Genomic DNA, 10,087 nt, shown 5'->3' on the forward strand with positions numbered 1-10,087 from the left:
AGTAGTTTCAGGTCTCTCTGTTGCTTCACACCAGTAAGTCAGCAAGTCAGCAACAACATACGTGAACTACAAAATGCTGCTGCTTCCTTTCCACCCTCCAAATGTTCTAAGAATCTCCCTTGTGGTCCACCCCAACTGGAGACATACAAGAAAGCAAGGTTGCCAGGTAAAAATAGATACACAGTTAAATTCAAACCTCAGATAAACAACAGACTCTTCTGGTAGAAGAATATCTCAAATATTGCATGTGTGTGACATGTTCATATTGAACATATATATGTATATATGTACATATTAAATATATACATATATATATATTCGTTGTTTATATAAAATTCAAATATAAGTGAGTGCCTTGTATTCTTATTTGCTTAACCTGGCTACCCTAAAAGAAAGGGAATTCTGGGAAGTGTAGTTCAACCTAGCCAAGCTGACACATTACAAACCCATTACATCATGAATTAGGAAATTTATAAACTGAGATTATATTGGCCACAGGTGCTCTCAACTCTGGATCATTTAGCTCTGCCAAGAATACAAGGTAGAGTACAATAAAACATGGTCTGTCTAGGTCTCTTTTCAAAGCAGATATAGATACCAGTCACAGTAAACAAAAGTCACATGTCCAGCAAAAGTTCTCATATTCCTGAAAGCTTTCCCCTTAAAAGACTGATCCTCACCCAGGGAACACACAATTACCAGCGGAGCTTTTTCAAAAGTATAGATGTCTGGGCCTGACCCCCTAAGACCTAATCAATGAGAATCAACAGGGATGACAATAAAGCCTGTGTTGTTACTGTTGCTATTTTTTGAAGACTACAATAGGTTGTCTCAGTGTGCACTCTTTATTAAGAACCCCGGCCTTAGAGGAATAACTAAAAGTGAATACATGTTGTGATCTTAATAGTTCATATGAGGTTGCTACATTACATGTTTTCCCCAAGCCCCACAGAAAATTCCTGATAATACCAACATTACATATAACTGATCAGACATTTAAAATGTCCTATCTGGGACACCTGGGTGGCTCAGCCAGTTAAGCATCCAATTCTTGATTTCAGCTCAGGTCATGATCTCACAGTTCATGGGATTGAGCCGCACGTCAGGCACTCTGCTGACAGCACAGAGCCTGCTTGGGATTCTCTCTCTCCCTCTCTATAAACATTTTTTTTTTTTTAACGGTTCTTTAAAAAAAATAAAAAAATAAAATATCTTACCTGTGCACTGTGCCTCCGGTTGGTGTTGAGTTTGGGTTTAGTGGGTGATGTGTCTAATCATATACCGCTTACACTCTGGCACAATAGGCATATCTCTGCCATCACCTTTATCAGTTTGTTACTATAGCTCTTGACCTGTTTCTCTCTCTTCCTTCATGGCTCCTTAAAGCTGGAAGCCATGCCGGACTCTTTTCTGCATCTCTGACAGTACACAGAAGTCATGTGACACACCAAAAGTACTCATTATATATCAGATGAATCAAAAATGTATGCCCATTCCTCCCTTGCTCCTTATTTTGGCCTTCTGTTAGTCTTTATTCAGAAATCAGAAAACAATATTGAGTGCTTATTATAAACCTGGCTCTGTTGTAAATTCTTTGTATTACTAACTGAATCTCCAAAACGTTTATATGAGATACGTGGCTGAGAAAATAGATACAAAGACTACAGTGCTGACTCTTCATCACATGGTTGATAGTGAAAGATTCAAGACTGAGTCCAGATGCCTTCTCTGAACTTCCAGGCTGAAGTGGTTCCCTGGAGAGCCCCATACAGGACAGTACTGCATTAGGTCACATTCTTAAGACTTCATTAAGAGAAAATCTGTTAGATTAAACCCAAAACCATTATTACATTCAACTTTCTGCCCACGAATGCACACTATTGCCCCAGCAAAGGATCCCCTCTGTAGTGGAATAAGGAAAAAGGTCTAAAATTCACATCTCATAGAGTGAGGCATAAATCACATAATTGGCTCTTGTATCCAAATGCATCGATGTGCAGAAACATGATTCATTAGAGATCACATGGTCACAGGGAAGCAGATCTGGAATTAGGACCCATCAGTTCTAATTTGCAAGCCGACTGCTTGTAACCCTTCACTCACATCCTTCACTGAGGATTGGCAACCCCTCCACATATGATGCCTCGGTCACAGTTCAGCTTAAGAACAGACAAGGCAGAGCACCACACCACCTCAAAAAGAGCATCCTCCCTCAAGATGCCTTTCCCTTCTTCCCTGAAGTAACTCTCTTTTGGCTTTCTAGTTTAAAACCCACAGTCTCAGAGGATAAGGACACAAGTGCCCCAACCATTAGACTGAACAAGACTGATACAGAGAGGACATTTCCAGGAATAGGATGCAGGAGGCCCCCACACCTCTGCCTGTAAAGAGAGAAATGGGCGGCCATACTCCTCCTTTGGGTAAACCAGAAGAGCAGCTTCTGGAATCCTCCTCAGGAACATCAACATGGTGTCCGTGGCCTGACAGCTATAATCAGGGAACTTCACAAGACGGGGACTTTGGGCCATCGCAGAGCCCAGGAATCAAGACATATTCGGAGGTTGTGCCTTTGACTTTCTTCACTAACTGCTGTCCCCTCCTTTTATTCAAAAAAAGTAATAGCCACACGAAGACAAGTTCAGAGACAGGAACTGCTAAATAGAAAACATAGACATAAAAGCCAAACAGTGAGAGGGGACAGGGAAAGAGGCTGTTTAAGGAGATAAACAGAAGGACTCATGATGCCCTGCCATAAATAAATTAAAGAACATTAAACACATACATTCCTTTTAAAGAGCTACAATGAGAAGAGTACATGCACTTTTTTCAGTGTTATTCAGCCACGTTGGAAAACAAAACTCTGAAATTAATGCCAAGATAACAGAGATGGGAGCAGAACTTTCCCCTATAATAATTATCTTGCTATCTGTCCATCTTAGGTCAATAAACATGGTATGCCTGACAGGTTAAAATGTTTGGGTTAGTCTGAGCTCATATAAACTTTCTAGGATGGGAGAATGTTAGAAAACAAATATATAATCTTCCTCCATCTTCCTACTTTCAAGTCTTCTTCCCACCTGCCCTCCTGTCTGTTGGGAGCGTATGTCCACAGCGCACCTCAGTCATTACAAGGGTTATCACCAAGCTGATGGGCACAAGGCAGGGTGAGAGCCAACAAATTATTGCACTCTCTTAAATAAAGGGAGAGGACATGCTCGGGAAAACCTAATTGGCTTCCATGTACAGGAAGAAAAAATAAGTGAATTCAAACAACTATCACTGTTACTCCTTTGAACACTCTTACAAATTCTGGGTCTCCCAGATGTCCTAACCCTTTGTTGTAGAGAATCAGGGTAATGGATAAGGAGATCATTTAGAGGAGCCCAGACCTGCCACTTAATTCACAGTGGGAAGAGAAAAGAATCACTACTCAAAAAGAACAGACTCCATCTGGAAGGTCACAGGAAGGCAGAAGGGAAAAAGAGCTTTAGGGAGATTTTTTTTTTTTTTTTGGAAATGTGAGAAGGAATTGGTGGGCAGAGAGTATCTGTGAGGTAAGAATGGAACATTTTAGAAAATCCTGGTGTGTGCAGTAAGTGGAATAAAAATACACCTATTTTTTATAGATATCAGTAAAGTCAAAAATGTCTTTCCAATGAACGTCAGTTTTGGACTGGTGTTTATTTGAATGGGGCACTGCGTGGAAACAGAACAGGAGGCACACAGATTTGTGTGGATTACAGATATTTAATGGTCTGCTTCAAATGTCACTTTCCTTATCATGTGCGTCCCCCTTCCCCCCAATGACACCCTTTTGTGAGGAAAAAAATTCACTGTGCGGATGATTACAAAGTAGACTGCGTGAAGACTCCAATAGCAAATAATTTAAAATCCCAAGGGTCATATGATTGAAAACTGCTGGCATAGCAGGTAGAAAACTCGGGTCTTAGAATATACAGCTACTATAAAATGTGAGGCAACGCACATTTATTCATTAATTAAATAGATTTCATATGCCTTCTATTCACCTGGCTCTCTGCTGTGAAATGTGATTACAGCAGTAAACAAAAGAGACAAAAGTTCTTATTTGTGGAGCTAACTTTCTAGTGGGGAGAGACAGGCCATCCATGCACAAATAACTACATTATACAGAATGTCATTTGGGAATAAGTGGTATAAAAAATACAGTAAATCACCTAAGGGGCTTAGGAACTTTCAAGGATAGGGATGGTGCTCATAATTTAAATAGGACAGTCAAGACTTCATTAATTTTAAGGAGTTGAGGGCATGAGCCATGTATCTGGACAGAAAACAGTCTAGGCAGGAAGTAAGTGCAAAGACCCTGAGGCAGGAGCATTCTCAAGGAACCAACAATTTATAGAGTATTTCATAATATTCAGAGTTTTATTTCTTCACGTAGTCCCAAATGAGATAACAATATCAACTTCATAGAACTTCTGTGAAATAATTATAAACAATCTATGAAAAGCACTTGGGTTTTTAGTAACTAATTAATATGAGTAATTAAGTAACATTCTTCTTGCCATAGTGCTGATTTTCCAAGAGATGTGTGCTGCCTTCTAAAGTCAGATCACAGGAGAACAGGCTATAGGGTAGTCTAGCCTAGTGGCAAAAAGTAATGGATCCAAATTTAAATTACAATTCCATTATTCACAAGATGCATAAACGTGGATAAATTCTCAGTATCTCTAGGTCTCTGCTTCATAATTTATAAAACTGACATAATGATACCTGTTCTTCAGTGTTGACATGAGGGTTAAATAAAACACTAAAAATAATGAAAAACAGTAATAATAGCTAACATGTATACAGTGCTCACCATGTACAAGGCACAGTGTAAAGCTGTTTCCCTGCATCAGTTCATTCCATCCTCATCAACACTGGAAAACCCGTTTTACAGACAAAGACACTAAGGTCTAGCTAAAGTGCCCATGGGTCCATAAGTAGTAAACTGTGGAGTGAGGGTGTGAATCCAACAGTCTAAAGACAGAGCCTGAGTTACTGGCTAGCATATTCTAAATTCCCTCATGCTACGCCTAGCACCTAATTAATGCTCAATAAATGGCAAAGTTGCCTGGTGGCTCAATCAGTTAAGCATCAACACTTGATTGCAATTCAGATCGTGCTCTCACGGTTTGTGAGATCGAGCCCCACATTGGGCTCGGCACTGACAGCGTGAACCTGCTTGGGATTCACTGTCCCCCTCTCTCTGTCCCTCCCCAGCTCATGCATTCGCGCTTTCTCTCTCAAAATAAATAAATGATTTTAAAAATCAAATGGCAGATGTTACTGTTGTTTATGATGGTATTACCACCATCATCATCATTATGATGCCATTTAGAAGAAGCAACTAACTCCATTGGAAGGAGACCAAGCACAAATTTAAAATAATATTGCTGGCAGGGTTAGAGACCAATACACCAGCAATAAACAATAAAAAGATGTGCCATCTAGACCCCCACTTTGCATTAAAGGAATGAATCACAGATGTATCAGGGGCTAAAAACCAGGGAAGACACACAGCTTTACTTTACTCTAGTCCCAGGTATTCTAAAACTGAGAATACCAGGTCTTGGAAAAATGCACTGGGGTTTTCTTTTTCAATGTGGCTAAAGTCTTGTTTTTCTCAACACACCCAACAGACATGTATACAGAGTACTGTCAGTGCCCCAGCCTTCCTCCCAGGAATGGAGAATAAAAGTAACCCCACCAGACACACACCATGTGCTTGCTGCCTGTCTGCCTTCTCATTGCTCAAGTAAGTTTGTACAGATGGTTTTCTGAATTGACTTCTTTTTAAATAACTCAAACTACAAAAGTTGGTTCTTCTCTTCTCCTGCAAACCCTAACTAGAACTGCTTCTGTTTGCTTTCTTAGTAACTTTAATCCCAAGTAGATTTTCCTATGTAACACACACATGCACACACACTTATACAAGTTTATTCTGGTAAACTACTGTTCCTTCAGGGGATCCAGAAGAACTCACAGTTTGACCTTTATAGAAAAGTATCATCCCAGTACTTAAAAAATCCTCAGTTTCCCCAAAAGGAAGAGGATAAGAGACTCTTCCTATGGGCAAAGTTTTTGTGACAATGTCTTATAAGTAAATCTTGTGCCATATAATGAATTTCCTAATAAGAAAAATCTATGTAGGGAATAGTATTAGAAGAGAAGGCTTTGCAATTGGACAGAACAATGTATTTATTACAGGTTGGGTACTCATGGCTCTTGGGATTTTTCTGCTGCCTGGAAAGATCCCCAAAACTATTCAGCTCGTTTTGTAATAGGTTTCCCAGTCTCACTGGGCCAATAAAGATTCAATTCACTTCAGCTGGTACTTATCAGCATATTATTAGGAAAGGCACGCTCTCAGCCCCAGGCAGTTATCTGTGAAGAGACCCAATTTCTAAACAGGAGTCCAGTTCAGAGTTACCTCCCATTCTCTAATGTAATTTCCCCTCCTTACAGTCAAATCAAGGTATTCTTCTTTAAAACAAACAAACAAAGTCTCTTCTTACAACCAGAAATCAAGACTTCTATTTTCAACTAGGCTTCAAGTATCTCTGTGTCCCCATGTTCTTAATCAGGAGGAGAACAAGAGAAGATAAAGGCTTCCCAAGTCTAGTGCAAACCCAAAGCATTTTAGGACTGAACGAACCTCAGTAGAGAACAGCAGAGATGCCTCACTGGACTCAGGCTCAGTATGCTATTATAAGGAGCTGTTCAGAAACACTACTCCCAGTCATGAGGACTGGACTCTTTGCTGCTCCCCCCTTCCTATGTGTGTACTGATGTTTATTTCATTTCAGTTTCCCCTAGTCCCTCCTCCAACCCAACATTTGCAAGTTTTTGAGGGCAAGTTAATCAAGAGTTAACCGGTTTTCAAAGCAATGGGGGCTTCTCAATGTAGGACCTTTGTTCAAATAAGATTTTCTTTCTCCAAAGTGGAGTTTCTGCCAAACTTTCCTTTTCCCCCTCACTTCACCCCTACTTCAGGAAGGTGAGAAATGGAAGGAAAAGTAGTAGCAGAGTATTTAACAGTGTCGGAAGTCAAGACACATTACCCCTTCGTTATCCCGAGGCTTTCCAAATGGAGTCAGTGCTGCCTGGAGTGTGTGCTCTCGCCGTCTTCTTGCTGAGTGCACTGAGCAAGGCAGTGAGCTGCGGTTTTCTCAGCCAGGCCAAGGCAAGCAAGCTGGATGGCACTGGGAGTGCTGAAAGGCTCCTGGGTCACTTCGTGGTATGCAATGAATCAGGAACTCACAAAGGTATTGATTCACGTTCGGCACACATTAAAATGTACAAGCAATCTCTGTCGTGGTTTTCATTTCCAATTTTTTAATATGCCTGTGTGCGTAACTTATGTGAGATCAGATGAATTCAGATGAATGTTACCCTTTGACAAATAATCTTGATAAAGTCTTATGCTTAGGTTCAGCCCTACTAGCAAGCTCCTTTCTCATTTAGAAGAATATTCTTCCAGAAAAAAATTTCTTCTCTCGTACATTTGTTTCTGGTTTGCTGCTACTATGATACTGCATATTGTGTGTGTGAGAAAGAGAGTGTGTGTGAACATTAAAAGGAAGCACAGTCAGGGGCGCCTGGGTGGCTCAGTCAGTTAAGCATCCACCTCCTGATTTCGGTTCAAGTCATGATCTCGCAGTTTATGGGTTGGAGCCCCAAGTCAGGCTCTGTGCTGATGGCATGGAGCCTGCTTGGCTTGGGATTCTCTCTCCCTCTCCCTCTGCCCCTACCCTGCTCTCACACATGTACATACTCTCACTTTCTCTTTCTCTCTCTCAAAATAAAAATTGAAAGAAAAAAAGGGGGAAGTACAGTCAAATATATATGTATGGTACAAGACACAGAGCTAGAAACTCAATGTGATGGTCAACTTTATATGTCAACTTGAGTGGGCCACGGGGCACCCAGACATTTGGGCAAACATTATTCTGGGTGTGTCTGTGAGGTTGTTCCTGACTGAGAGCAACACTGAAATTGATAGACTGCGCAATGCAGAATATTCCACTCGTGGGCCTCATCTAGTCAGAGGAAGGCCCAAATAAAAGAAAGCTAGCCCCTCCATGAGGAAGGGGGAACTTCTCCTGCCTGACTACTTTAGCTAAGATATCATTTCACTCCTGCCTTTAGACTCAGCTGACATATTGGTTCATCTGGGATTTCTAGCCTGCGAGCATTCAGAATGGAGCATGGTTGGCTCTTCTGGACCTCCAGTTCAGATCCAGTTCACTGGATACCTATCTCAGGACTCAGAAGCCCCTATAATCTCATGAGCTAATTCCAATCAATTCTAGCATATACACATACTGCTTCGTGTTTCTCTGGAGAACCCTGGCTAGTACAGTCAGGTTCTAGTCAAGTAACTGCAGGAATTAGGTGATTCAGTGAACTCTCTCAGGCTCCTTTTCTCCTCTTTCATGGGGAAAAAAAAATGATCAAATGCCTCCCAGTGCTAATGAAATGATTAGAAAAAATAACAAAAAAAGATAAATTGCAAGGAGATCCCAGAAGTATACATCATACATACACTCATCACTAAGAAAATTAGTCTTATGGTTTCATCCAGCAGAACCTACCAATCTTTCAGTTTTGACTGAAAATAGGAGACTTACCTCTCCAACATTAACAATGTAGAGCTGTTTGCTGGCTTTAACCATTGAGATCTTTCTTATTCCTTCTAAAAACTAGTCCCTTTGATTAAAGCAATGGGAAGGTCATTCATAAACATATTCTGACAGTAAGTAAAACACAGGTGCTTAGCATAAAATAATTGAATGTAGAGCTGTCTCCATTCAGAGAAAAATGGGACCTAAGATATTTTGGGAGGACAGACCCTCTTTTTAAATTGCATTCCAACTCTCAAATGATTATAAAAAGGGGCACAATTTACCACTGTAAGTAAAGTCTTCATTTCCTAGTTCAAATTTCTGGTGGACATAAGATTAAGCTCGACATTTTGAAAACCATTTACATTAGATTTGATTTATACAATTATACATCCATGCCACATCCTACCCTAACACAATACCGGGTACAGTTAATAATTTCCCATTTAATAACTGCGTTAGTGAGTGAGTGACTAGAAAGCAATATTGTGTATCTGTAGAGAATACAAACTTTGAATCAAATGGACTGGAGTCCTGCCTTCAGAAATTCCTTAGTATATGACGTTGAGAAAATTACTCAACCTCTTCAATGGTCAAATAGAGTGGTTTTGCTTTAAGGAATCAATGTATTGCCTGCTGTGCACTTAGCAATATGCTTGGCAGCACATACTAAGTCTTCAGCAAATACTAGCACTGAGTATGAGGATGGTCATCTATAAATTGATCAGAGGTAAGACTGTTCTAGATTCTACCTACTTCCTACTCAAGGAGAATAACCCCCTTCTCAAATTGTTGTTCTTTCTTTCCACGCAAAGGAATGAGAACAGAGAAGGGAAGGCAAAAGAAAGAATAAGGGAAAAGCTAGAAGGTGCAGCTCTAGATAGAAATAGTAGCACTTCGGGGCACCTGGGTGGCTCAGTCGGTTAAGCGGCCGACTTCGGCTCAGGTCATGATCTCGCGGTCCGTGAGTTCGAGTCCCGCGTCGGGCTCTGTGCTGACCGCTCAGAGCCTGGAGCCTGTTTCCGATTCTGTGTCTCACTCTCTCTGACCCTCTCCTGTTCATGCTCTGTCTCTCCCTGTCTCAAAAATAAATAAAATGTTAAAAAAAAATATATTTTTAAAAATAAGAAATAGTAGCACTTCACTGTTTGTGTTTTGAAACGAAACACTACTATTCAACAAAAAAACAGGAGTTTCCATTATGAGAATATGCTTTATTTTCTGAATGCTAACCTTCCTCATGATTGTTCTTTTCAGACTCAGAGTTTACTACCATTTCCCAAAGGGGCTCCCAGAAGAGCATTCTAAAAGTTACATTTTATCGTGTCCCTCATCTGCCCAAAATCCTGCTGGCTTCACATCCAATTTAGAGTAAACCCCAAAGTCTTTGGCTTCTTCACTGTGCCTCCAGCATGCCTTTGGCTGGCTATTCCCTTTGC

The sequence above is a fragment of the Panthera onca genome, chromosome E1, assembly GCF_046562875.1.
Source record: "Panthera onca isolate mPanOnc1 chromosome E1, mPanOnc1 haplotype 2, whole genome shotgun sequence".
Lineage (NCBI taxonomy): Eukaryota > Metazoa > Chordata > Mammalia > Carnivora > Felidae > Panthera > Panthera onca.